At 37.7% G+C, this 22,470-nt stretch overlaps 1 protein-coding gene and 1 long non-coding RNA gene across 5 annotated transcripts in view; one reads left to right on the top strand and one right to left on the bottom strand.

Moving 5' to 3' along the window:
* Positions 1-22,470, bottom strand: part of LOC127622782 (uncharacterized) — a 157,349-nt gene that overhangs the window by 49,288 nt on the left and 85,591 nt on the right. For 2 of the 3 annotated variants that reach the window (XR_007968013.1, XR_007968010.1), the window contains exon 1: positions 14,836-14,898. The exons of the other annotated variant lie outside the window; for it this stretch is intronic. This is a non-coding gene — a long non-coding RNA (uncharacterized LOC127622782). Of the gene's footprint in view, positions 1-14,835; positions 14,899-22,470 lie in introns of those variants that run through there. 3 annotated transcript variants of the gene reach the window in all.
* Positions 1-22,470, top strand: part of LOC127622763 (tetraspanin-9-like) — a 130,428-nt gene that overhangs the window by 36,668 nt on the left and 71,290 nt on the right. The gene's annotated exons all lie outside the window — the stretch shown is intronic.

Here is a 22,470-nt window from a genome sequence, read left to right as displayed (position 1 = left end):
TATATACTGCAGGAATAATACTGTACAACTAGAATGCTCACTATATAGTGCAGAAATAGTACACACTCTATTTACTACAGAAATTAAGTAGTACACACAAATAGTACACACTATATACTACAGAAATAGTTTGAGTAGTACACAAATAGTACACACTATATACTACAGAAATAGTTTGAGTAGTACACAAATAGTACACACTATATACTACAGAAATAGTACACACATTATATACTACAGAAATGGTATGAGTAGTACACAAATAGTACACACTATATACTGCAGAAATAGTACACACTATATACTACAGAAATAGTACACACATTATATACTACAGAAATGGTATGAGTAGTACACAAATAGTACACACTATATACTACAGAAATAGTTTGAGTAGTACACAAATAGTACACACTATATACTACAGAAATAGTACACACATTATATACTACAGAAATGGTATGAGTAGTGCACAAATAGTACACACTATATACTGCAGAAATAGTATGAGTAGTACACACAAATAGTACACACTATATATACTACAGAAATAGTACACACTATTTACTACAGAAATAGTACACACCCTATTTACTACAGAAATAGCATGAGTAGTACACACATAGTACACACTATATACTACAGAAATAGTACACACACTATATACTACAAAAATAGTACACACTATTTACTACAGAAATAGTACACACTCTTATTTACTACAGAAATAGCATGAGTACACACATAGTACACACTAGATACTACAGAAATAGTACACACTCTATTTACTACAGAAATAGTATGAGTAGTACACACATAGTACACACTATATACTACAGAAATAGTATGAGTAGTACACACATAGTACACACTATATACTACAGAAATAGTACACAGATTATATACTACAGAAATGGTATGAGTAGTACACACAAATAGTACACACTATATACTACAGAAATAGTACACACTATATACTGCAGAAATAGTATGAGTAGTACACACAAATAGTACACACTATATACTACAGAAATAGTACACACTATTTACTACAGAAATAGTACACACTATTTACTACAGAAATAGCATGAGTACACACATAGTACACACTGTATACTACAGAAATAGTACACACTCTATTTACTACAGAAATAGTACACACCCTTATTTACTACAGAAATAGCATGAGTACACACATAGTACACACTATATACTACAGAAATAGTACACACTCTATTTACTACAGAAATAGTATGAGTAGTACACACAAAGTACACACTATATACTACAGAAATAGTACACACTCTTATTTACTACAGAAATAGTATGAGTAGTACACACATAGTACACACTATATACTACAGAAATAGTACACAGATTATATACTACAGAAATGGTATGAGTAGTACACACAAAGTACACACTATATACTGCAGAAATAGTACACACTATTTACTACAGAAATAGTACACACTATTTACTACAGAAATAGCATGAGTACACACATAGTACACACTATATATTACAGAAATAGTACACACTCTATTTACTACAGAAATAGTACACACTCTATTTACTACAGAAATAGCATGAGTAGTACACACATAGTACACACTATATACTACAGAAATAGTACACACTATTTACTACAGAAATAGTACACACTCTTATTTACTACAGAAATAGTACACACTCTATTTACTACAGAAATAGTACACACTCTATTTACTACAGAAATAGCATGAGTAGTACACACATAGTACACACTATATACTACAGAAATAGTACACACTATTTACTACAGAAATAGTACACACTCTTATTTACTACAGAAATAGTACACACTCTATTTACTACAGAAATAGCATGAGTACACACATAGTACACACTATATACTACAGAAATAGTACACACTCTATTTACTACAGAAATAGTATGAGTAGTACACACAAAGTACACACTATATACTACAGAAATAGTACACACTCTTATTTACTACAGAAATAGTATGAGTAGTACACACATAGTACACACTATATACTACAGAAATAGTACACAGATTATATACTACAGAAATGGTATGAGTAGTACACACAAAGTACACACTATATACTGCAGAAATAGTACACACTATTTACTACAGAAATAGTACACACTATTTACTACAGAAATAGCATGAGTACACACATAGTACACACTATATACTACAGAAATAGTACACACTCTATTTACTACAGAAATAGTACACACTATTTACTACAGAAATAGCATGAGTAGTACACACATAGTACACACTATATACTACAGAAATAGTACACACTATTTACTACAGAAATAGTACACACTCTTATTTACTACAGAAATAGTACACACTCTATTTACTACAGAAATAGTACACACTCTATTTACTACAGAAATAGCATGAGTAGTACACACATAGTACACACTATATACTACAGAAATAGTACACACTATTTACTACAGAAATAGTACACACTCTTATTTACTACAGAAATAGTACACACTCTATTTACTACAGAAATAGTACACACTCTATTTACTACAGAAATGGTATGAGTAGTACACACAAAGTACACACTATATACTGCAGAAATAGTACACACTATTTACTACAGAAATAGTACACACTATTTACTACAGAAATAGCATGAGTACACACATAGTACACACTATATACTACAGAAATAGTACACACTCTATTTACTACAGAAATAGCATGAGTAGTACACACATAGTACACACTATATACTACAGAAATAGTACACACTATTTACTACAGAAATAGTACACACTCTATTTACTACAGAAATAGTACACACTCTATTTACTACAGAAATAGCATGAGTAGTACACACATAGTACACACTATATACTACAGAAATAGTACACACTATTTACTACAGAAATAGTACACACTCTTATTTACTACAGAAATAGTACACACTCTATTTACTACAGAAATAGTACACACTATATACTACAGAAATAGTACACACTATTTACTACAGAAATAGTACACACTCTATTTACTACAGAAATAGTACACACTCTATTTACTACAGAAATAGCATGAGTAGTACACACATAGTACACACTATATACTACAGAAATAGTACACACTATTTACTACAGAAATAGTACACACTCTATTTACTACAGAAATAGTACACACTCTATTTACTACAGAAATAGCATGAGTAGTACACACATAGTACACACTATATACTACAGAAATAGTACACACTATTTACTACAGAAATAGTACACACTCTTATTTACTACAGAAATAGCATGAGTACACACATTGTACACACTATATACTACAGAAATAGTACACACTATATACTACAGAAATAGTACACACTCTTATTTACTACAGAAATAGTATGAGTTGTACACACATAGTACACACTATATACTACAGAAATAGTACACACTATTTACTACAGAAATAGTATGAGTAGTACACACAAATAGTACACACTATATTCTGCAGAAATAGTACAGACACTATGTACAGTACACACTACTAATGGTATGAGTAGTGTGGAACTATGCTACTCTGAGCCTTAGATCATATCACATCATACTGAAAGAACCTGGCTGTGGTTAAATGTGACTCCTCCCACAGACACCTGTGCATTCACGACTACATCTGCTTCCACACACTTCTCCATAAGTGTCTCAGCTGCTGGACGGAAGTGTTCAGAACACTGCTGGCATGCGTCCTGTTTACTAATCACAGTTTATTGCGAGTGACTAACTAAACCGAGCGCTACCGCAGCAACGTCCCATATGCCGTTACCAGCTGTGAGACGCACTCGAGAATGAAGACGGAGGAATTAAAAAAAAGGAATAACTCCTGCTGCAAATGTTCTTGAGAATGTCAGAGCACAAGCCGACATGAGTTACTAGTGCCTTTTAAAAAGGGTTTCAGCCCCACGAAATATGTATGACCTACCAATCAGCAACAAGATCTATTCTGCATCCTCCATAGGTGCACTTCATCTTGTATTCATGTATTTAATGTGCTGTTCCCCTGACAGCGTCTCAGCGCTCATTAACATCTTTCACATGTACACGGTGATTCTCAAAGGTGCTGCATTCATGTCTTTATTTTGGGTTAGTTCTGTCAAACTTCTGCAACATCAGCGCTGTCTTGGGGATCAAACTATTACATTGTGCAGTAGTGTGACAGCTGTTTTAAAGAGTCTAGCGCTTCCTGTAATAAGCATTTTTTTAGCTCAATATTTAGTGGTGTAACATGACAAATTTGACCTGTTCTGTTTTCATAATTTGCGATCACAACAGTTATAATCAGATTTGGTAAAAACATCACAAAGATCAGATATGTTATATGTTATATATCGTTGGAAAGGCCTTTAGTAGTAGAGCACAACAACAGTAAGTAAACAAACAAGTAAAAATACTCCCAAGACCAAACTACAGTGCATCTTTACACAGCGGAGTTAAGCCTGCTCTGAGCCTGCTCACAATTGTGTGTAAAGATGCAAAAACCAGACTAAAGCCGGCTCTGACCCACCTCAGCCGCTAGTATCAAAGACAGTTCTGAATGCAGCATCAGAGCAGCCTTAAACTCTGTTGTTATGATAGAGCATATATTTCATAATTTAGTTTTATATTTAAAAGGAAAACTTAATTTGTTTCATGTTTCTGTTTTCATCATTTTATTTTAAAACATTAATCCCATAGCATTAATTATGCAATTGTTATTGGTGTGTAAATCTATTTATGCCTGCTCTGAGCAGCATTAAACAGTCTGTGTAAATGCACCTAAATGCCACTTTAGATGCAACTTCTGTGCCATCTTTACGGTGATAAGATGGCTTGTGAAAATTAATCCATGCAATTAACCGACCTTATAATAATAATAATAATTATTATTATACATTTTAGAGTTGTACTTGGTCGCTGAATCAGTCAGAGCGGTTACTGAATCAACATTTGACTTACTGAATCAGTCAAAGCGGATAATGAATCGGCATTTGACTCACTGAATCATTCAGAGCGGTTACTGAATCAACAATTGACTCACTGAATCAGTCAGAGTGGTTACTGAATCAGCATTTGACTCACTGAATCAGTCTGAGTGGTTACTGAATCAGCATTTGACTCACTGAATCAGTCTGGGTGGTTACTGAATCAACAGTTGACTCACTGAATCAGTCAGAGCGGATAATGAATCAACAGTTGACTCACTGAATCAGTCAGAGTGGTTACTGAATCGACAATTGACTCACTGAATCAGTCAAAGCGGATAATGAATCGGCATTTGACTCACTGAATCAGTCAGAGTGTTTACTGAATCAGCATTTGACTCACTGAATCAGTCTGAGTGGTTACTGAATCAGCATTTGACTCACTGAATCAGTCTGAGTGGTTACTGAATCAACAGTTGACTCACTGAATCAGTCAGAGCGGATAATGAATCAACAGTTGACTCACTGAATCAGTCAGAGTGGTTACTGAATCGACAATTGACTCACTGAATCAGTCAAAGCGGATAATGAATCGGCATTTGACTCACTGAATCAGTCAGAGTGTTTACTGAATCAGCATTTGACTCACTGAATCAGTCTGAGTGGTTACTGAATCAGCATTTGACTCACTGAATCAGTCTGAGTGGTTACTGAATCAACAGTTGACTCACTGAATCAGTCAAAGCGGATAATGAATCAACATTTGACTCACTGAAGTCATTACTTTCACAGATGTGTTCTTTTGTAACTGGCAGGATGTTCATATAATGATATGAAGTAAAAATAAAAAAATAAAACTTTTTCACTTATTTATTTGTTTATAAACTCAACAGGGACTCCACCGCTGAAAAAACAATACAGTTATATCAGTTAGGTTGCCTTTTTTCTATTGTTTATAAATATATGTTTATCAACAATACTTTTGTTCTAGATGCATAATTATATCAATTAAAACACATTGCCCTCTGAAGTAGTTTCAATATACAGACGTTAGTAGCTTGTAGCTTTTGCCTTTTTTGAAGGCGGGTTTGACTCGAGATACACTACTTCCCAACGCTGATGCCACAGGATTTATAATGTGAACTGCAACTCTAGTGTTCGAGAAATATGAATAATGCATTTTATTTTTTCATGCATGTCATTAATATTTCACGTGCTGTTCATAGGTGCGATATTGCATTATGACACAGATCCTTGCAAGATTAATTATCTACTTCAAGGATCTCCACAAGTCTCTAGTCTCTAAATTGTCACTCGATGCTCACAAGAAAATTATTAAAAGGGCCGAGCTGCGGTAATATGCACACGGTGTCTCTGCCTGTAATTCATCTTCCGTTAAAGAGTATTAATGGCTGGCTGCTGCCTCGAGGACAAGTGCTGTGTCTCAATGGAAAGGCAGGTAGCCAAGCACTGTTTCCTAAATTGGATTTGGCTAAATCCAGGGGGAATCTGATGTTTACCTCCTGCAGAACAGCAGAGGAGGATTATCTGCAGGGTTTTGTGGAGGAGACGTGTTCAGCAGTGGTGACAGCAGTGGATGTAGATGTTGGATGGATGGAGATAAGCCGGGATTTAGCACTGCCTTGATTCTTAATGATCCAAAAATGTAACCTTCCTGGTAATGTGGGGATGTATCTGTCACCGCAGGAGTGAAATGACGTTGTGCTTCAGATTGACTCTTATTGTTGTAATGCCACACTGGGCCAAAACCAGATAGCTTAGCATTTGGAAGAGCCTTTCTGAATGTTTCTAATCATTATGTTCCGCTATTTATTTATTTATCTTTATTCTATATGTGACGCTCCTGTTCTGCCTGCTCCGTACGGGACTAACAAGGAGGCTAAAGCCCCTAGCGTCAGTCGCTAGTGCACCTCTTGAGGTCATGGTAGTGAGTTTTATACACATTGCACAGCTATCTATCAGCTGACTCCCGTTACACTCACCCCCCTAAACCTCACTCTGATCCGGGTCACGGCACCATTGTGACATGTTCTACCCGCTCCGTACGGGACTCGAACTGGCATCTCTGGCATGGGAGGCAGGATGCACTATCAAGGAGGCTAAAGCCCCTAGCGTCAGTCGCTAGTGCATCTCTTGAGGTCAGGAGAGTGAGGATTATACACATTGCACAGCTATCTATCAGCTGACTCCCGTTACACTCACCCCCCTAAACCTCACTCTCATCCGGGTCACGGCACCAGTGTGACACATGTTCTACCCGCTCCGTACGGGACTCGAACCGGCATTGGAGGTGGGCACGCTAACAAGGAGGCTAAAGGCTAGAGCCTCTAGCGACAGTCGCTACTGCACCACTTGAGGTCAGGAGACTGAGGATTATACACATTGCACAGCTATCTATCAGCTGACTCCCGTTACACTCACCCCTAAACCTCACTCCCATCCGGGTCACGGCACCATTGTGACGCTCCTGTTTTGATCTTTTCCTTTTAAAAACAACAACATTTCTTGCCAAGATGCCCAAGGTTTTAAAATCAGAAGCCCAACAGATGGAGGAGGAGGCCTTAAAAATGTAATTTCTCATTGTACTGAGAAATGTATCAGCACTTTATTAAACCCAGGCCTCATATGTTCTAATTATGTTCCATAATGAGTGCAAGCAATATCGAAGTGAACGAGCGAGCGAGTCCCCTGGCTTTCAAACCACTGACAGGAATTTGCTGATTTGACTCTTTATTGCTGTTTGAAAATTAGACTTTTGGGAATCTGTCTAAAGAAAAATAGTTTCCCATTCCCTAATTTGTATTGTCTCCAGCAGTAAGCGTTTTCTCTTTCTGTGACTTTTAATTAAAATTGCATCAAGGATCAGAAGACATGCAAATGAAAAAGAGATTGAGTCAGAATGTAAACAGTATGTTCTGATCTTGAGGGATGAATGGTTGCTGTGATACTAGAGCTGGTGAACACAGGTCTCCGGTGTTTAATTGGCTGCGGGTATGAATCCAGGAGTCTATAATGTACTCCACTTCATAGACCACCATAGTGATGGATGTCTCAATGTCATTGATTCCTGCAGTGAGGGAAACGGATAGTCTTCAGTCAGAACTCCATCGAAGTCTTCACATGTTTCTGAAGACCCCGTGCACACTCAGCAGTATGCAGCAGTCCTTCTCCAGAGGTTCCTAATTCACGGAATTGTACAGACTTCAAATGGAAGCGTGACACATTGTGTCAAATTGCAAATATAGCCTGAAATGTTCCTGGACACACAAGTGATCCAGCCGTGTCAGGTCTGATGGATGAGGCAGTCGGTCCAGCTGATCACAAGAACTCCCGTTTCCTATAATAGATCATCGCTCAGCATGAGGATCTTGAGTGTCACTCAGAAAGATCTAGAATGTCAGGAAAACAAGCCCTGGAGGCTGACACATGGCAGGCTTCTGCTGATACAGCAACACCATTAAGTTCAGTCAGGTCGGACAGGAACTCCAGAGCGAGATCATCCAGAGCATTTAAAACTCGAAGATAATAAAATGTTTGAGGTTACGTCTCGGAGGATTTGAGAACCTGACATTTTATCGAAACAAATACAAAATAGTGGTTTTTAAAGATAAGGACAAGTAGGAGAGTTTGCTCCTTGCACTGTAGCTCAGAGGAAAACTAATGCCTACAAACCCTTTTGGGAATTATGCATTTCAAACTTTTTTAGAATTGCCTTTAAAGGATAGTTCACCAAAAAATGGAAGTTCTGTCATCACTTACTCGCCCATTATGTTGTTCCAAATCCACATCTCCCTTTTATATTCCATGGAGGAAAGAATTGCAAGTGACTCGTGCCCTGACACCCTTTAAGCAATCCCTTTGTTCGCTTTTGACTTATTCGGTCAATGTTGCATGAAGGTTTGCATGAGCCCACACAAGCTGTTCCTCACTCACTTTCAGTCAATGTTCTGCTTCAGCTGTGTGTTCAACATCCACTTGTGTGATAAAGGTGTTGAACACAGGAGATGGCATGAGCTGGCACACAAAAGGCATGACTGATCATAGAGTGTTAGTGTTTCGTTGGGTGAGGAGTCCTGAGGAAACTCATATCAAAACACCACATCTCACTTCCTTTCTTGCTCTAGAATAAGTCTAATCCTTCCTTCCTTTCTTTTTTCTTTCCTTTCTATCTTTTTCCTTCCTTTTTTCTTTCCTTTCTTTTTTCTTTCCTTTCTTTTTCCTTCCTTTCTTTATACTTTATTTTTATTTATTTCTTTCCTTCCTTTTTCCTTCCTTCCTTTTTCCTTCCTTTATTTTTATTTCTTTCCTTTCTATCTTTTTCCTTCCTTTTTTCTTTCCTTTCTTATTTCTTTCCTTCCTTTTTCTTTCCTTCCTTTATTTTTATTTCTTTCTTTCCTTCCTTTCTTTTTCCCTTCTTTTCTTTTTCCTTCCTTTCTTTCTTTTTCCTTCCTTCCTTTATTTTTCTTTCTTTCTTTCCTTCCTTTCTTTTTTCCTTCCTTTCTATCTTTTTCCTTCCTTTCTTTTTTCTTTCCTTTATTTTTTCTTTCCTTTCTTTATACTTTCTTTTTCTTTCTTTCTTTCCTTCCTTCCTTTTCCCTTCCTTTCTTTTTTCCTTCCTTACTTTCTTTTTCCTTCCTTCCTTTATTTTTATTTCTTTCTTTCCTTCCTTCCTTCCTTACTTTATTTTTATTTATTTCTTTCCTTCCCTTTTCCTTCCTTTCTTTTTTCCTTTCTTTCTTTTTTCCTTTCTTTTTTCTTTCCTTTCTTTTTTCCTTCCTTTCTTTATACTTCCTTTATTTTTCTTTCCTTCCTTCCCTTTTTCCTTCTTTCCTTTTTTCCTAACTTTCTTTTTCCTTTTTTATTTCTTTCCTTTATTTTTTCCTTCCTTCCCTTTTTCCTTCCTCCTTTATGTTTTCCTTCCTTTCTTTTTCTTTCATTTCTCTTTCCTACCTTTTTTTCCCTTCCTTCCACCCTTCCTTAATTGTATTTCTTTCTTTATTCTTTCCTTTCTTCTTTCTGCACCCTTTTCCTTTTTCCTTCCTTCCATTATTTATTTTCTTTCTTTCTTCCTCTCTTCCTTCCTTTATTTCCCTTCCTTTATTTAATTATTAATTTTCTTTCTTTCTTCCCTTTTCCCTTTTCCTTTCTTTCTTTCTTTCTTTCTTTCTTTCTTTCTTTCTTTCTTTCTTTCTTTCTTTCCTTCCATTATTTATTTTCCTTCTTTCTTTATTTCTTCCTTTTTCCTTCCTTCTCTTCTTGTTAATTTAGGCAAAATAAGCTTGTGAATTTGTTCTATTTCTTACCAATTATGGAACTTATTTCCTGCAGGTGTTCTGTCGTGCGAGAGGTGTCTGGCCAGATTTAGTGAAATTGCACTCTACAATAATTATTCAGTGATTGGATTTTGGGGTAATATGGTTGGGCTTAATATGGGCTTATGAGTCCTGTTGTAACTAGGGAAAACTGATTGTAAAATAAAGGTGTTTTTTCCTTTGCTACTGTATTTTATTTCTTATGGCCACTGAAATGTTGCTTGTGTATGCTTTTAACTGATTGGTTAGATACACTGTGATGAAAGCCTGTTGGTAGTCAAATAACTAATTCAGATGAAGCATTTAGGTCGCTGGGCAGAACATTTACACATTTAAATTTCACAGCAAAAATTAGATCAAACTAAAATGAGAAATCGTAAAAAAAAATGTTCGTTTAATTTAGTTAAATATTACACAATTCAATTTGATGGAATCTTACAAATAGCCTAAAATATCTTGCGTTTCATGTTGTGTGATTGCTGGTTGGCAACCGGGCACAGTCAAGGTGGGCACAGATAGAAAGGAAGATGGACATGTGCACACATTGATCCTCTCGCTGGGCAGCGGGCATCACATCACACTTCATGTAATTAGCAACATTTAGCCCACTTTGCCTTTTTTGGATTAGATATGCTAGCATGCTAGTCTGGATGAGATGATGAATTTACCGCCAGGACTCTCTTAAAGTGACGGCTTCTGCTTGGCCCAGTGGGCTGGTCCTTGAAAATAGAGAAAGGGAATAATTAGATGAGTGGGGTCATGATCATCTGATGAGAGGAGACCGCTGAGGAGGTCTTTTTTAATTAAATTAATTGGATCTTTCTCTACTCGTTGCTTAATCAGATCACCTGTACCACATTCATTATTCATGTGGAACGCCACCAACATTCCAGTGCTGTTTTAATAAATATGTGTACTCTTGGGACACCCAACATCCAATCAGATTAGAGGACTGGAGCTATCTGCTTTATATGATGCTTTTAAGAATGGCTTCTTGCATTTGTGCTGCAATTATTGCATTTATAGCTTTTATTATAGCTTTTAGGTCTTCTACTTTAAATGGTGTTGTGGCCATTATGTCTTGCATGACTGGCTGATATCTGCTCTGTAAACCTCATTTATTCATGTTTGAGGATGAGAGAATGGGGGAGGGTGTCTTTTGAACACATCTAACCACCCCGGGTACCTGCGCTCTCAAACGGACGTATGGTGCTAATGAATGTTTGACTTCCACAGCTCAACGCTTATGCCTTATACAATCATCATTTACTCATCTTTAGGCTGTTCCAAACTCCAGATAACACATAAGATGATGTCAGGCATGATGTCACCATGAAAGAAAGAAAGTCATGCGGGTTCAGAACAACATGTGGGTGATTAAATGATGACAGAATTTTCATTTTGAGCTGCACTATCACTTCAAGGAAATTGGCATCAAAAAACTCAATTTTGAAAGAGGATGTACTGTACTACATTTAATCTGAGATAATCAGTATGAAGCCACTTATCATGGTTGATCTGGTTATTACATCATCAAAACATGATGCAGAATAATCTGAAGCATCACTTTAACAGATCAGATTTGATTCACACGCAGCGCTCATTATGCATGGCCAAGTTCTGTAATATTCTTCATATATTTGTGAGGACTCGCAGCGTAAAAGTAAACAACATTGTGAATATTGTGGCATTTATCATTAAAGTACTTGAATAAAATGTATATATGTAAATCTTATTAAATTAATGTATATTTTGGTCTATATGAATGACAATAGTTAAGTATCGTTCTACCTTTTTTAATTTTGTGGAAAAAATGCTGTGAAAAAGCTGTTAGAGATCATTTCCACAGGTGTCAATCCTTCCTCTCCCGGTCTTGATCTACACAGATGTCGCTCGGCCACGCCCCCATCACCACATACTCCCATCACTTCACTCAGGCCGGGGGGGCCATCCGACCTGACACTTACCCCCCACCCCCCCCCCACCCCCGAGGTGATCCACGCATTGGCATCCTTCATGCGATGGAGCCACTATATTGTGGCATGGCCTGAACAGAATGGAACGGAACGTCTTCTTCTCTCGGCCTCGCTCTAAACAGATGTTGCTTGGCCACGCCCCATCACCACAACTTAATTCAGTCCTATTTCTGAATAAAGACATTGTTGTTTTTGAGTAGACACTGTGTATATACTATATATGTATATATTAGCTGTATCACCCAGCTAGCCCTGTTGTAACCTTATCAAAACACATTTGTAGACTTTTATGTATAGTTAAAATGTGATCGGTTTATTTCATAGCTCTGAAGTGGGATGTACACGATTAACTCCCCTGACCGACCTAATCTCCTTAGCAGCTGCGTCAATCACGCGTGTGAGAAATCCCCCTGCGGTCGCTGCAGTCAGCTTACGGCAATCATCCCTCGTGAACACGTCTGTAAGCAGACTGACTGACAGGTGCGCTCGTATAGATTTGGCAAATCATTAATGGAGAGCAGATCTCTGTATTTCTCTCTCTCGCACGCACACATTACGGTCAGGAGTGAGGAAAAGATTAATTCCCTGAGAACGAACAGGGAATTTTCTCTCTTAATCCCAGAGCCACAGGTTCCATCCCAAGAAAAAAGTGTTTAAACCACACAAGATTTATACTCAGCCGTCTATTGTGAGCTGCTCCCACTCATTTCTTTCTTTACTTAGACATTTTCTAGAGGAGCTCTACTCTTCCTTTCACCATTTATTAGCAGTGCTTGCTATTGCTCATGCTTGAACAAACCCTTATCTGAAGTGTTATTTTTTTACGACACCGTTTATGCTATGGACATACCTCAAATCATGTGGCTTATTGTGGAATGTAGGTGTGCTATCACTTGCCATTTGCCATTTTTGCCTGGCAGACGGCAAAATGGATGATAAAGATCCCATAGACTTACACTGAAGAAAGGACTGAGCCATATTTTGCAACTAGAATATCTTAGATGCTTCAGGTTTAGCGCTTTGACTCTGACGTGTAAGCAAACAGCCAGCAATGACCTAGCAACGGCATAGCAACATGCTACAAATCCATCAACAGCATAGCAATGCCCTGGCAACCACCCACAACACCTTGGCATTGTGGCACTTTTGCATTGGCAGGCACCACTTGTCACATTTTATTTTTGTCACATTCATTTAGTTGAACTCTTCATCTTTGTGTTTCTTTACGTATTAAAGAGTAATCCCAATTATTAACACAATAATGTAAAGATATTATAATCTGATTATGCAAAATACAACTCTGATATCGGAATAAGATCGAAAGAGAAAAAGTGGGATTTGTGCATTCCTTATTATTATTAGGGGTCAAGCCCAGAAGGGGGAAGACTCCAACAGTAATTAGTGAACGTTAGTGTTCTTATTATTCTTTTTTTCTGCTATGGGAGTCTATGGCAGCCCATAGAACTGTACGCAGGAGAGTTATGAAATGTTGCACACAGCTAGAGGACAGTCTGAACTGATATCACACCAAATTTGGAGTCTGTAACTCAAATCCTTTAGCGCCACCATCAGGTCAAAGTTTCACTCATGTTTACACTAATAACTTTTGAACTGTGAGTCCTAGAGACAAAATTTGACACATTTACCCCCCGCCCCCGATTCCTGAGCTCACACCGAGTCGAATGCATACCTTGATTTCGCTTTTTCACTACTCCTACAATTTTTGTCCAATTTCCTCCAAAGTTGTTTTAAAGCGATCGTGAGTTAGAGCTTTCTATGTTTGAAATCGTTCCTGAGAAATGGCTTCAAGAATTTGATGGCGAGAACGCTAAAATGGACTTCATGCTGGATATCCGCAACACTTTGAAAGATTGTAACATTCCGAGTGAAACGATAATTTTCCCATGTCGGCCATTTCGGACATTGGCCAGTTTTAATTTTGACGCAAAATGCTGTATATTATGAACGCATTGGCATATTGTTACAAAACTTTGTGTGTCATCAGGACCATGCCCTGAAGGTGCCTGAGAGGTTTGGCTCCGGTGCCACCTAGTGGTGTAAAATGTATTTTTTTTTACTTTGAGCTTATAACTATTAGTGGTGTTGGTCTATTTTAACAGCACTGGTCTTGTTAAGTTGCCGAGTTCAACGATACAATATTTGCTCTGGTTCACCTTAAGGCCTGTTGCCACTTTGAAAATAGTTTCGAAACGACTTTAGTGAATTGCTTCAAAGCCGTTCGTCCGATCGGAATGAAACCACCAAAATAAGAAGCGTCATTAGTACATTTCTTAAGTTAAAAGAGAACAAGGCAAACTTTTGCTCGTAAAGGCCAAAAACATGCCGATGAATTATAAAAGTGGTCTCTGCTTTTACGGTAAATGATATAAGATATTTTCACCAAACTTGACAGACTTATATAAGGGCTCAACCTGAGAACACACAGAAAAAGTTGCGGGGTTTGGCCATTTGCATTACATTTGACATTTTATGCATTTGGCAGACGCTTTTTATCCAAAGCGACTTACAGTGCACTTATTACAGGGACAATCCCCCCGGAGCAACCTGGAGTTAAGTGTCTTACTCAAGGACACAATGGTGGTGACTGTGGGGATCGAACCAGCATCCTTCTGATTACCAGATTACCAGTTATGTGCTTAGACCACTACACCACCACCACTCCACATTTGGTGGCGCTATAACAGGGAACAATATGATAGTGCCTCTAAATATAGAAACATTGGTCCAATTAATTTCAAAATTTGCATTCAGTGTCTTTGTGGGAGATGCCATCATTGATCATGAGGACAGTTGCATATATTGAGAAACATGGCAGCCATTGGCCAATCATCAACACATCTGACACCGAGCACAGCAGAATGGACTTGAGGCTGTATGTTTGCATTTTTGCGAGACTGGTCTTGTTAGATTGTGTGGGTCATGCAGAGAACAATGATACCACGGTTGGCCAAGATTTGATTTTATGTAAATGTTTTGTTGTTGCTAATATTCCTATAACATTTGTCCAATCAACATGAAATGAATGCTTCTTTCGCTGCTCATACAGCTGATAATTGGCTTTACACCGGTATTGCCGCTTGGAGCTATATTTATTATTATTATTGTTATTGTTATTATTATTATTAATGAACATAATATCCCATAACAAATCTGATGTTTCATGAATTGAAAGTGCTAATATTTCTCCCACAGCCCAGGAAATATAATATTTGTTTTAATTACCTCTTAGTTAATGATGTGGACTGAAGAGTAGTGATTTTTATTTACTAATTCAAAGCAAATACATTTAGTTTTCTGCTTTAATTAGGAAATGTCTGTTTAAATATGTACAGACAGATTCCTAGTTTTAAAAAAATTAATCTCAGTAGTTTACACTGTTTATATGACTGACAAATGAGCATCAGAGATTATGTTTACCATACTACGGATTTAATGACTGAATATAAATAATTCATGCACAATGTACTTATGGGATGTTTACTTTTCAACCAGCTGTTTTTAAAGCACTTTCATGATCATTACCAAAAGGTGATCATCCAGTGTTTCCACATGGTGCTGTTCTCCTGAAAAAGTCCTTGTGTTCCCCAAGAACACTTAAGTCAATTATAGGCTTCTCAATATCTCAGACTGTTGTAGTGCTGGTTTGATTAAGGACGATCATTTTGATTTCATATAATTTGTACCAATACCATAATTTGATCCATATCATCCGTCCTCTACTGTCAGCCCTGACCCTGTTGTTTGTTCAGAAGCCTTTGAGTTCATTGTGATTTAACCGGGCATTGTTACCCATTGATACAACCTGATCTCTGCAGCAACTTTAGACATGTTGGCTTGAGAACCATTGCTCCATGCAAAGGCTTTAGTGTTTAGCCCATAAAGTGAGCCATCTTTGACCCTGTGTCTGAGCTGGGATCTAAATATAACCCCATCAATTGAGAGTCTGGCTGGACTTCTGATGACCTTACATTGTCAGTCGTGTTAGAGATACCTCAGAGATTTACAGTAAAAGATACGGACACTGAGATCTTCCACATCAAATAACTGGAGCGTCTCATTCTGCAGAAACGACTGTTTGACTCCACTAGTCACAAAGATATAAACCAATACACAAACTCTGACATTTATTTGAGGATTCAGATTTGACATTGGACTTGAAGGGATGTCATGCAACCTGTGTATGATGGTATCTACCTAATTTATATATATATATATTTGTGTCAAATACTGTATAGAGTTAATGATATGCACAGCCTTTGACGTTAGCAATAAAAGGTATGGGAGCATTTTCCTCTTTTTTAAAGTTCTTATAAGTATGTTTTTGTTGCTATCTTAACCGTGCATGATTATATGAATAGTTGCATTTAATCGTTTGCATTTGCCATAGTCTTTCCCTGCTGTCCATGACTGAATCATAACAGACCTGAGTTTTTTGGGCCGTGACCCACCCATCGATCCTTGCTTATAGATTGACTGCAAATTTAACCATGTCAATCACGACTCAAAACTCTTTCAGTCATCTTAGATTGCTTTATAGGCACAGTCCATGCCAAAATTAAAATGATGTGATCATTCACTTATGTTGTTCCATGACGTTCTTTCTTCCATGAAACCCAAAATGTTTGGGTTTCTAACATGTCTTACATCTCCATAGCATCTCCTTGAGTGAGTAAATGATGACAGAATTGTCATTTTTGGGTGAAATAACCCTTTAAAGCCAAACACCACAGTCACGTGACCTCCGTCATGCCACCGGTTTGCCATGTCATGCTCCTGAAATTGTTGACCCAGCAGAGAGAGAGAGAGAGAGAGAGAGAGAGAGAGATGTGGAAGGCCATAAATGGCAGAGCTGGACAACTGCACACATACAGGAATTTTCCCAGGAGGCCCAGTGAGAGGAAGCGCAGGTGACCTCTGACACGAGAACCTGTCATGAATATATGACCTCAGCTGACCCTGCTTTTTAAGTGTGGCTTACATCATCTTAGCACCAATCAGTTTCAATCACTTGAAGCATCTGCAATGTATAATGCTTGTGACAGACATACTTGGCCATAAGTGACCTACACATGCCCAATTTAACATGATGACAGTGCGACTCTGAAAGCACATGAGAGCCTCAACAGATGTGTTCTGGAACTCATGTAGAACTAGTTTTCAGAATGTATGCTGTTTATTCTGACCTTTGAATGCACACGGATAACATTAGATTTGGCTGTTTTTGGTATTCATGTTGTGGTTTAAAGATATTTTATTGTGTCAGTTATGCTGTGGAAAAGCAAGGCAGTAAATTAGAGCTCCATCTAGAGTATAATCTCTATTCAATACAAAAACCTTACTTGTAAGGAGAAGTTATCCAATTATATGCAATGTAAATAATTTGAATATAAAGATTTAGTCACACTTCATAAGTTGATGCAGTATTTATAGAAATTATTTGAATCAATGTTCATAAATAGGGAAGTACCAATACTTCATTTTTGGTACTCGCCGATACTGAGTTTATTTCAATATTATCATCAAAATGGTGTTTAAATAAATGAGTTTAATGAAACTGTAATCAAAGGAAAAAAAAAATTATAATTAACATAATATTGCATTATTGTTTATCACATGAAGTGCATATACACAGAACAGCACAATCCAAAATAAAAACATTGGAGTGATATTTTGTCAGATAATGTGCTGCATAACATCATCACAGATGTTAGATACTGATTAAGTAAAGTATAATTACTACTGATGTATTATTATTACTAATAGTAGTAGTATTACAATGAATATTGCATAACTTTACAGTAGTGATATATTTCTGTAATACTTTTTTCCTATAAATGTAGCTTTTATTTTGAATGAGATTTATTTTGACGGAGCTTTTATTTTGACTGAGCTTTTATTTTGACGGAGCTTTTATTTTGAATGAGCTTTTATTTTGACTGAGCTTTTATTTTGACGGAGCTTTTATTTTGAATGAGCTTTTATTTTGACTGAGATTTATTTTGAATTAGCTTTTATTTTGACAGAGCTTTTATTTTGAATGAGCTTTTATTTTGACTGAGCTTTTATTTTGACTGGGATTTATTTTGAATGAGCTTTTATTTTGAATGAGCTTTTATTTTGAATGAGGTTTTATTTTGACTGAGATTTATTTTGAATGAGCTTTTATTTTGACGGAGCTTTTATTTTGACAGATTTATTTTGAATGAGCTTTTATTTTGAATGTGCTTTTATTTTGACTGAGCTTTTATTTTGACAGAGCTTTTATTTTGACTGAGCTTTTATTTTGACTGAGATTTATTTTGAATGAGCTTTTATTTTGAATGAGCTTTTATTTTGAATGAGCTTTTATTTTGACAGAGCTTTTATTTTGACAGAGCTTTTATTTTGAATGAGCTTTTATTTTGAATGAGCTTTTATTTTGACGGAGCTTTTATTTTGACTGAGCTTTTATTTTGAATGAGCTTTTATTTTGACGGAGCTTTTATTTTGAATGAGCTTTTATTTTGACTGAGCTTTTATTTTGACAGAGCTTTTATTTTGAATGAGGTTTTATTTTGACTGAGATTTATTTTGACTGAGGTTTTATTTTAATGGAGCTTTTATTTTGAATGAGCTTTTATTTTGACGGAGATTTTATTTTGACTGAGATTTATTTTGATGGAGATGTATTTTTTACAACATGCAGTTGCACTCTGTTTACTGTCATCTGCTACAAACAGAGTGTGCAATGCTCATGACCGTGAGTCCAGTATAAGGATTCCAGCCTTGCTGAAGCACCTCCAGATCATCCCCGATCACTCAAACACACACTTATAAAGAGTAAATCCAGAGAAACTGATCTTTTTTCAGTGGTCTCTAAATTTTTTCCAGAGCTGTATCTTCCATTCTTATAATGAATAAGAATATCTCTAATGAATAATACTAAAATATGAATCTAAAACAATAAATAAATAAATAAATATAATTATTATATTATTGATTAATTTTTTTATATTTGTATAATTTAGAAAGTTATTATAGTTATAATAATAATTATAATATTGTGTAATATTAATACGTGCTATAAAAGTGTTATTTATTGAAATTTCTGTTAAATTAATGCGTTAACTAATGTTAAAACAACCTTATTGTAAAGTGTTACCAAATAATTTGAGCGAGCTGATTGGACAGCTGTTTCACCATGTTTCCCCTTTCATTAATCAGCTCACTATCACTATCAAATCACTATAGACCTAATTCACAGCAGCGCCATCTTTGATTTTTGACGGGAATGACAATGAGACTGTGAGGGATAAATACACAGTGTCACTGTTTTTGGGATTGTTCCATGGACAATCTTTCCAAGAAGATTCAGTAGACAAAAAACAACAGACAACAAGAGTTGTGGAAAGTCAGATGGGATCTAGGAGCTTCATACCGTGCCATTGAAGAAATGGTAACCTCTCAAAAGATGGTGCTGCTGTGAATAAGATCTATTTTCGACCCCAGTGTTCCAGTGCGGCTCTCTGAAGACCCTTGCGTTACACAAACCTGCCTTTCCTGGAAGTAGGTTAGCAGAGACTAGAGTATCTATATGCGAAAAGCCCGTTGGAGAACGACCGGCTCGGATGATCATGTGCTCCTGCAGCTCGAGCCTTTGAAGATTAGAGTGCCGACAGTGGAACGTCAGGATGCTTATGTCCATGTATTAGATTCACTTCATGTGGGATTTCCAGTCTCTGTGTGGCATCATGGAGCGCCTCTCACAGTGCCCGCTAAGATGGAAAGAAAGACGGGGCATGCGGACCGAATCAGAATAGATCAACGGTATTTTACGGAGATGGACCAGAGGCCTGTCATTCCAGACACCTGTCCCACCTACAGCCCAATACTTCCATCATCACACAAAGTTGGAGATTATTTTCCATCCTGAATTTTGAACCTGTTCATGACACCTAATATGAGAAATCAGGACAGTGCTAGTGGATTTCTGGACGTCGATGTTTGTTAGAACATTGGCTGCATTTAAAGCTGTGATAATATTGCATTGGTGTGCAATAGGTAAAGCTTCTGCAAATCGCTGCCCCCTCCAGCATATCACTGTGCCATGTTGTGGCCCGTTCTGCATAACGCGGCGGCTCATTTCAGCTTATCACGGCCGGCCCGGTTCTCCCGACGCTGCTCGGCCCAAAAGTGCCTCGGACCACCGGGACAATGCCTGGTATGCCAGATTACCAATCCAGCCATGATGCTGAGATATTGGATATCTAAAATACACGGCAACTTTGCCTTGACGTGTTATGCTCCAGTACCCCAGACCAAGCAGTCTCAGGATGGAGTCTTCGGGCAATTGTAAGTTTCAAGGTTGCTGTACTGATATACTTGATCTCTGTTTGATCTCATTGATCACAGTTAGTTATCGAGTCTCTTTCAGTGTGTTTGTGCGGTGGGTTTTACAGCTGGTGGACGAGAACGCTTGTTGATTTACTCTTGACCAATTTCCGCTCGCGTCCCACCCGTGATCCATCCCACTGTGCAGCAGCTTGATTCTCACACGAGACTGATAAAAAAGATAAAGAGGCGGCTGACCTTCACCAGAGATGGATGAGGACTGACTGACTAAATGAGACTTCAAATACATTTCAAAATGTGGAACATTTTAAAGTTTGCTAAGACTTTGCCTAGCCTTGAGTGGACGTGAAGGAGTATTGATTCATTCTGCATCAATTCTACAGGAGAACAGAAACCCTTTTATTCCTTAAAGTCATAACTCACCCCCAAAAATAAATCATGATCACTGTTATGTATGATGACAGCGATTATTTTGCACCTTGAATTCCAATACATTTCTAAATAAGGAAATTGAATAAAAGTGAATATAGAAATGCAGTGAATGTATTTAAAATGGATTGGTGGTGGCGTAGTGGGCTAAAGCACATAACTGGTAATCAGGAGGTTGCTGGTTTGATCCCCACAGTCACCACCATTGTGTCCTTGAGTAAGGCACTTAACTCCAGGTTGCTCCGGGGGGATTGTCCCTGTAATAAGTGCTCTGTATAATACATTGGTACTCAGAAGGTTGCTGGTTTGATCCCCACAGTCACCACCATTGTGTCCTTGAGTAAGACACTTAACTCCAGGTTGCTCCGGGGGGATTGTCCCTGTAATAAGTGCTCTGTATAATACATTGGTACTCAGAAGGTTGCTGGTTTGATCCCCACAGTCACCACCATTGTGTCCTTGAGTAAGGCACTTAACTCCAGGTTGCTCCGGGGGGATTGTCCCTGTAATAAGTGCTCTGTATAATACATTGGTACTCAGAAGGTTGCTGGTTTGATCCCCACAGTCACCACCATTGTGTCCTTGAGTAAGGCACTTAACTCCAGGTTGCTCCGGGGGGATTGTCCCTGTAATAAGTGCTCTGTATAATACATTGGTACTCAGAAGGTTGCTGGTTTGATCCCCACAGTCACCACCATTGTGTCCTTGAGTAAGACACTTAACTCCAGGTTGCTCCGGGGGGATTGTCCCTGTAATAAGTGCTCTGTAAGTCACTTTGGATAAAAGCATCTGCCAAATGCATAAATGTAAATGTAAAGTATTTAAAGCTACAGTGCATATAATGCAGTATATGGATGCGATTTGAGTCTCCAAACAAACAAACTGACACTTAAAGGTCGCGTGGAATTAACATTTGAATGTGCAGAATTTAGGACAGAAATAAGCCCTTTAAACCTTCGATAGCATTGTTGCAAGCTGGAGGCTGACAATATCGACACAAGCAGAAAACTGAGAGATGCTCGTTCTTGTTTATGGCCAATTGCTCGCCCCTCCACCCAGGTGATCCATTTCTGTGAGATATGAGCGAGAGGGCCACGAGTGGGTGTTTAATACCCTTTTAATCTTTGTCCTCTTATGCTGCTCCACGCTGGAGGTCACCTCCGTATCACATTACTGGATGGCTTCGGTCTGGACATAACTGCCGGGGTGGACACGCATGAGCTCACCCTTTTCTACCTCTTCTACTTGTCTGATGGTCCCGTTATACTTTATGAATAGACCCCGGTGATTCATACGACACTGTCACTTTATTAAAGCCATTCAGATATGAGTTTGTGCACCGTGAGTGGCAGTTATTCTGCATGACATACCCGCTTGGGTAATTTGCATGTTAGCAGTATAACAGCGAACTGACGGCTC

The sequence above is a fragment of the Xyrauchen texanus genome, chromosome 29 (assembly GCF_025860055.1).
Source record: "Xyrauchen texanus isolate HMW12.3.18 chromosome 29, RBS_HiC_50CHRs, whole genome shotgun sequence".
Taxonomy (NCBI): domain Eukaryota; kingdom Metazoa; phylum Chordata; class Actinopteri; order Cypriniformes; family Catostomidae; genus Xyrauchen; species Xyrauchen texanus.
The sequence above is the reverse complement of the archived record's forward strand: the minus strand, read 5'-3'. Positions and strand labels throughout refer to the sequence as shown.